This window comes from Metopolophium dirhodum, chromosome 1 (genome assembly GCF_019925205.1).
Source record: "Metopolophium dirhodum isolate CAU chromosome 1, ASM1992520v1, whole genome shotgun sequence".
Lineage (NCBI taxonomy): Eukaryota > Metazoa > Arthropoda > Insecta > Hemiptera > Aphididae > Metopolophium > Metopolophium dirhodum.
The window spans coordinates 4123818-4131496 of NC_083560.1; positions in this window are offsets into that span (position 1 = coordinate 4123818).

The following is a 7679-nucleotide window of genomic DNA, read 5'->3' on the forward strand; positions in this document are numbered from 1 at the left end:
GAAATTTCTCTATACGTCGATCATAGTTAAAAAGTGTACACGGCTTTCAGGTACATAGTTATATGCCTCGGACCAGGCCAGGGGACCGTTTTTTCGTAGAGCCACGGTACAGGCAAACGTATCGTCCATACTTTTAGCCGATCGTGTGCCGGAAAGTGGTAACGCATTAAATCTATATATTTGGAAATCCAGGAAAATTCTCTATATGTCGATCATAGTTCAAAAGTGTACACGGTTTTCGGGTACATAGTAATATGCCTCAGACCAGGCCATGGGACTGTTGTTTTTATAGAGCTGCGGTACAGGGAAACGTATCGTTTATAATTTTTCTGACCGTGTTCCGGGAGGTGGCGACGCATCAAACCTATATATTTGGAACGCCAGAAAAATTCTTCATAAGTCGATCATAGTTAAAAAGTGTACACGGCTTTCAGGTACATAGTAATATACCTCAAACCAGGCCAGGGTACCGTTTTTTTTGTAGAGCCGTGGTACAGGAAAACGTATTGTTTATCATTTTTCCGACCGTGTTCTGGAAGGTGGCGACGCATCAAAACTATATATTTGGAAAGCCAGAAAAATTCTTCATAAGTCGATCATAGCTAAAAAGTGTACACGGTTTTTGGGTACATAGTAATATGCCTCAGACCAGGCCAGAACCGTTTTTTTGTAAAACCGTGGTACAGGCAAACGTGCCTTTTATAATTTCTCCGATCGTGTTCTGGAAGGTGGCGACGCATCACACCTATATATTTGGAAAGCCAGAAAAATTCTCCATAAGTCGTTCTTGTTCAAATGTGTTCACGGCTTTCGGGTACATAGTAATATGCCTTGGACCAGGCCAGGGGACCGTTTATTTGTAGATCCGCGGTACAGGCAAACGTATCGTCCATACTTTTAGCCGATCGTGTGCCGGAAAGTGGCGACGCATTAAATCTATATATTTGGAAAGCCAGGAAAATTCTCCATAAGTCGATCATAGTTCAAAAGTGTACACGGTTTTCGGGTACATAGTAATATGCCTCAGACCAGGCCATGGGACTGTTGTTTTTATAGAGCTGCGGTACAGGGAAACGTATCGTTTATAATTTTTCTGACCATGTTCCGGGAGGTGGCGACGCATCAAACCTATATATTTGGAACGCCAGAAAAATTCTTCATAAGTCGATCATAGTTAAAAAGTGTACACGGCTTTCAGGTACATAGTAATATGCCTCAGACCAGGCCAGGGTACCGTTTTTTTGTAGAGCCGTGGTACAGGAAAACGTATTGTTTATCATTTTTCCGACCGTGTTCTGGAAGGTGGCGACGCATCAAACCTATATACTTGGAACGCCAGAAAAATTCTCCATAAGTCGATCATAGTTAAAAAGTGTACACGGCTTTCGGGTACATAGTAATATGCCTCGGACCAGGCCAGGGGACTGTTTTTTTGTAGAGCCGCGAAACAGGCAAACGTATCGTCCATCCTTTTAGCCGATCGTGTGCCGGAAAGTGGCGACGCATTAAATCTATATATAAGGAAAGCCAGGAAAATTCTCTATATGTCGATCATAGTTCAAAAGTGTACACGGTTATCGGGTACATAGTAATATGCCTCAGACCAGGCCATGGGACTGTTGTTTTTATAGAGCTGTGGTACAGGGAAACGTATCGTTTATAATTTTTCTGACCGTGTTCCGGGAGGTGGCGACGAATCAAACCTATATATTTGGAAAGCCAGAAAAATTCTCCATAAGTCGTTCTTGTTCAAATGTGTTCACGGCTTTCGGGTACATAGTAATATGCCTCAGACCAGGCCAGGGTACCGTTTTTTTTGTAGAGCAGTTGTACAGGAAAACGTATTGTTTATCATTTTTCCGACCATGTTCTGGAAGGTGGCGACGCATCAAACCTATATATTTGGGAATCCAGGAAATTTCTCTATACGTCAATCATAGTTAAAAAGTGTACACGGCTTTCAGGTACATAGTTATATGCCTCGGACCAGGCCAGGGGACCGTTTTTTTCGTAGAGCCACGGTACAGGCAAACGTATCGTCCATACTTTTAGCCGATCGTGTGCCGGAAAGTGGTAACGCATTAAATCTATATATTTGGAAATCCAGGAAAATTCTCTATATGTCGATCATAGTTCAAAAGTGTACACGGTTTTCGGGTACATAGTAATATGCCTCAGACCAGGCCATGGGACTGTTGTTTTTATAGAGCTGCGGTACAGGGAAACGTATCGTTTATAATTTTTCTGACCGTGTTCCGGGAGGTGGCGACGCATCAAACCTATATATTTGGAACGCCAGAAAAATTCTTCATAAGTCGATCATAGTTAAAAAGTGTACACGGCTTTCAGGTACATAGTAATATACCTCAAACCAGGCCAGGGTACCGTTTTTTTGTAGAGCCGTGGTACAGGAAAACGTATTGTTTATCATTTTTCCGACCGTGTTCTGGAAGGTGGCGACGCATCAAAACTATATATTTGGAAAGCCAGAAAAATTCTTCATAAGTCGATCATAGCTAAAAAGTGTACACGGTTTTCGGGTACATAGTAATATGCCTCAGACCAGGCCAGAACCGTTTTTTTTGTAAAACCGCGGTACAGGCAAACGTGCCTTTTATAATTTCTCCGATCGTGTTCTGGAAGGTGGCGACGCATCACACCTATATATTTGGAAAGCCAGAAAAATTCTCCATAAGTCGTTCTTGTTCAAATGTGTTCACGGCTTTCGGGTACATAGTAATATGCCTCGGACCAGGCCAGGGGACCGTTTATTTGTAGATCCGCGGTACAGGCAAACGTATCGTCCATACTTTTAGCCGATCGTGTGCCGGAAAGTGGCGACGCATTAAATCTATATATTTGGAAAGCCAGGAAAATTCTCCATAAGTCGATCATAGTTCAAAAGTGTACACGGTTTTCGGGTACATAGTAATATGCCTCAGACCAGGCCATGGGACTGTTGTTTTTATAGAGCTGCGGTACAGGGAAACGTATCGTTTATAATTTTTCTGACCATGTTCCGGGAGGTGGCGACGCATCAAACCTATATATTTGGAACGCCAGAAAAATTCTTCATAAGTCGATCATAGTTAAAAAGTGTACACGGCTTTCAGGTACATAGTAATATGCCTCAGACCAGGCCAGGGTACCGTTTTTTTGTAGAGCCGTGGTACAGGAAAACGTATTGTTTATCATTTTTCCGACCGTGTTCTGGAAGGTGGCGACGCATCAAACCTATATATTTGGAACGCCAGAAAAATTCTCCATAAGTCGATCATAGTTAAAAAGTGTACACGGCTTTCGGGTACATAGTAATATGCCTCGGACCAGGCCAGGGGACTGTTTTTTTTGTAGAGCCGCGAAACAGGCAAACGTATCGTCCATCCTTTTAGCCGATCGTGTGCCGGAAAGTGGCGACGCATTAAATCTATATATAAGGAAAGCCAGGAAAATTCTCTATATGTCGATCATAGTTCAAAAGTGTACACGGTTATCGGGTACATAGTAATATGCCTCAGACCAGGCCATGGGACTGTTGTTTTTATAGAGCTGTGGTACAGGGAAACGTATCGTTTATAATTTTTCTGACCGTGTTCCGGGAGGTGGCGACGAATCAAACCTATATATTTGGAAAGCCAGAAAAATTCTCCATAAGTCGTTCTTGTTCAAATGTGTTCACGGCTTTCGGGTACATAGTAATATGCCTCAGACCAGGCCAGGGTACCGTTTTTTTGTAGAGCAGTTGTACAGGAAAACGTATTGTTTATCATTTTTCCGACCATGTTCTGGAAGGTGGCGACGCATCAAACCTATATATTTGGGAATCCAGGAAATTTCTCTATACGTCGATCATAGTTAAAAAGTGTACACGGCTTTCAGGTACATAGTTATATGCCTCGGACCAGGCCAGGGGACCGTTTTTTCGTAGAGCCACGGTACAGGCAAACGTATCGTCCATACTTTTAGCCGATCGTGTGCCGGAAAGTGGTAACGCATTAAATCTATATATTTGGAAATCCAGGAAAATTCTCTATATGTCGATCATAGTTCAAAAGTGTACACGGTTTTCGGGTACATAGTAATATGCCTCAGACCAGGCCATGGGACTGTTGTTTTTATAGAGCTGCGGTACAGGGAAACGTATCGTTTATAATTTTTCTGACCGTGTTCCGGGAGGTGGCGACGCATCAAACCTATATATTTGGAACGCCAGAAAAATTCTTCATAAGTCGATCATAGTTAAAAAGTGTACACGGCTTTCAGGTACATAGTAATATACCTCAAACCAGGCCAGGGTACCGTTTTTTTGTAGAGCCGTGGTACAGGAAAACGTATTGTTTATCATTTTTCCGACCGTGTTCTGGAAGGTGGCGACGCATCAAAACTATATATTTGGAAAGCCAGAAAAATTCTTCATAAGTCGATCATAGCTAAAAAGTGTACACGGTTTTCGGGTACATAGTAATATGCCTCAGACCAGGCCAGAACCGTTTTTTTGTAAAACCGCGGTACAGGCAAACGTGCCTTTTATAATTTCTCCGATCGTGTTCTGGAAGGTGGCGACGCATCACACCTATATATTTGGAAAGCCAGAAAAATTCTCCATAAGTCGTTCTTGTTCAAATGTGTTCACGGCTTTCGGGTACATAGTAATATGCCTCGGACCAGGCCAGGGGACCGTTTATTTGTAGATCCGCGGTACAGGCAAACGTATCGTCCATACTTTTAGCCGATCGTGTGGCGGAAAGTGGCGACGCATTAAATCTATATATTTGGAAAGCCAGGAAAATTCTCCATAAGTCGATCATAGTTCAAAAGTGTACACGGTTTTCGGGTACATAGTAATATGCCTCAGACCAGGCCATGGGACTGTTGTTTTTATAGAGCTGCGGTACAGGGAAACGTATCGTTTATAATTTTTCTGACCGTGTTCCGGGAGGTGGCGACGCATCAAACCTATATATTTGGAACGCCAGAAAAATTCTTCATAAGTCGATCATAGTTAAAAAGTGTACACGGCTTTCAGGTACATAGTAATATGCCTCAGACCAAGCCAGGGGACCGTTTTTTTTGTAGAGCTGCGGTACAGGCAAACGTATCGTCCATACTTTTTGCCGATCGTGTGCCGGAAAGTGGCGACTCATTAAACCTATATATTTGGAAAGCCAGATATTTTCTCTATAAGCTGATCATAGTTCAATAGTGTACAAGGCGTTCGGTGGCATAGTTATATGCGTCAGACCAGGCCAAGGGACCGTTTTTTTGTAGAGCCGCGGTACAGGCAAACGTGCTATTTATAAGTTTTCCGACCGTGTTCCGGAAGGTTGCGACACATCAAACCTATATATTTGTAAAGCTAGAAAAATTCTCCATAAGTCGTTCTTGTTCAAATGTGTTCACGGCTTTCGGGTACATAGTAATATGCCTCGGACCAGGCCAAGGGACCGTTTTTTTTGTAGAGCCGCGGTACAGGCAAACGTGCTATTTATAATTTTTCCGATCGTGTGCCGGAAAGTGGCGACGCATTAAATCTATATATAAGGAAAGCCAGGAAAATTCTCTATATGTCGATCATAGTTCAAAAGTGTACACGGTTATCGGGTACATAGTAATATGCCTCAGACCAGGCCATGGGACTGTTGTTTTTATAGAGCTGTGGTACAGGGAAACGTATCGTTTATAATTTTTCTGACCGTGTTCCGGGAGTTGGCGACGAATCAAACCTATATATTTGGAAAGCCAGAAAAATTCTCCATAAGTCGTTCTTGTTCAAATGTGTTCACGGCTTTCGGGTACATAGTAATATGCCTCAGACCAGGCCAGGGTACCGTTTTTTTGTAGAGCAGTTGTACAGGAAAACGTATTGTTTATCATTTTTCCGACCATGTTCTGGAAGGTGGCGACGCATCAAACCTATATATTTGGGAATCCAGGAAATTTCTCTATACGTCGATCATAGTTAAAAAGTGTACACGGCTTTCAGGTACATAGTAATATGCCTCGGACCAGGCCAGGGGACCGTTTATTTGTAGAGCCGCGGTACAGGCAAACGTATCGTCCATACTTTTAGCCGATCGTGTGCCGGAAAGTGGCGACGCATTAAATCTATATATTTGGAAAGCCAGGAAAATTCTCCATAAGTCGATCATAGTTCAAAAGTGTACACGGTTTTCGGGTACATAGTAATATGCCTCAGACCAGGCCACGGGACTGCTGTTTTTATAGAGCTGCGGTACAGGGAAACGTATCGTTTATAATTTTTCTGACCATGTTCCGGGAGGTGGCGACGCATCAAACCTATATATTTGGAACGCCAGAAAAATTCTTCATAAGTCGATCATAGTTAAAAAGTGTACACGGCTTTCAGGTACATAGTAATATGCCTCAGACCAAGCCAGGGGACCGTTTTTTTGTAGAGCTGCGGTACAGGCAAACGTATCGTCCATACTTTTTGCCGATCGTGTGCCGGAAAGTGGCGACTCATTAAACCTATATATTTGGAAAGCCAGATATTTTCTCTATAAGCTGATCATAGTTCAATAGTGTACAAGGCTTTCGGTGGCATAGTTATATGCGTCAGACCAGGCCAAGGGACCGTTTTTTTGTAGAGCCGCGGTACAGGCAAACGTGCTATTTATAATTTTTCCGACCGTGTTCCGGAAGGTTGCGACACATCAAACCTATATATTTGTAAAGCTAGAAAAATTCTCCATAAGTCGTTCTTGTTCAAATGTGTTCACGGCTTTCGGGTACATAGTAATATGCCTCGGACCAGGCCAGGGGACCGTTTTTTTTTTGTAGAGCCGCGGTACAGGCAAACGTATCGTCCATCCTTTTAGCCGATCGTGTGCCGGAAAGTGGCGACGCATTAAATTTATATATAAGGAAAGCCAGGAATATTCTCTATATGTCGATCATAGTTCAAAAGTGTACACGGTTTTCGGGTACATAGTAATATGCCTCAGACCAGGCCATGGGACTGTTGTTTTTATAGAGCTGCGGTACAGGGAAACGTATCGTTTATAATTTTTCTGACCATGTTCCGGGAGGTGGCGACGCATCAAACCTATATATTTGGAACGCCAGAAAAATTCTTCATAAGTCGATCATAGTTAAAAAGTGTACACGGCTTTCAGGTACATAGTAATATGCCTCAGACCAGGCCAGGGTACCGTTTTTTTTGTAGAGCCGTGGTACAGGAAAACGTATTGTTTATCATTTTTCCGACCGTGTTCTGGAAGGTGGCGACGCATCAAACCTATATATTTGGAACGCCAGAAAAATTCTCAATAAGTCGATCATAGTTAAAAAGTGTACACGGCTTTCGGGTACATAGTAATATGCCTCGGACCAGGCCAGGGGACTGTTTTTTTGTAGAGCCGCGAAACAGGCAAACGTATCGTCCATCCTTTTAGCCGATTGTGTGCCGGAAAGTGGCGACGCATTAAATCTATATATAAGGAAAGCCAGGAAAATTCTCTATATGTCGATCATAGTTCAAAAGTGTACACGGTTATCGGGTACATAGTAATATGCCTCAGACCAGGCCATGGGACTGTTGTTTTTATAGAGCTGTGGTACAGGGAAACGTATCGTTTATAATTTTTCTGACCGTGTTCCGGGAGGTGGCGACGAATCAAACCTATATATTTGGAAAGCCAGAAAAATTCTCCATAAGT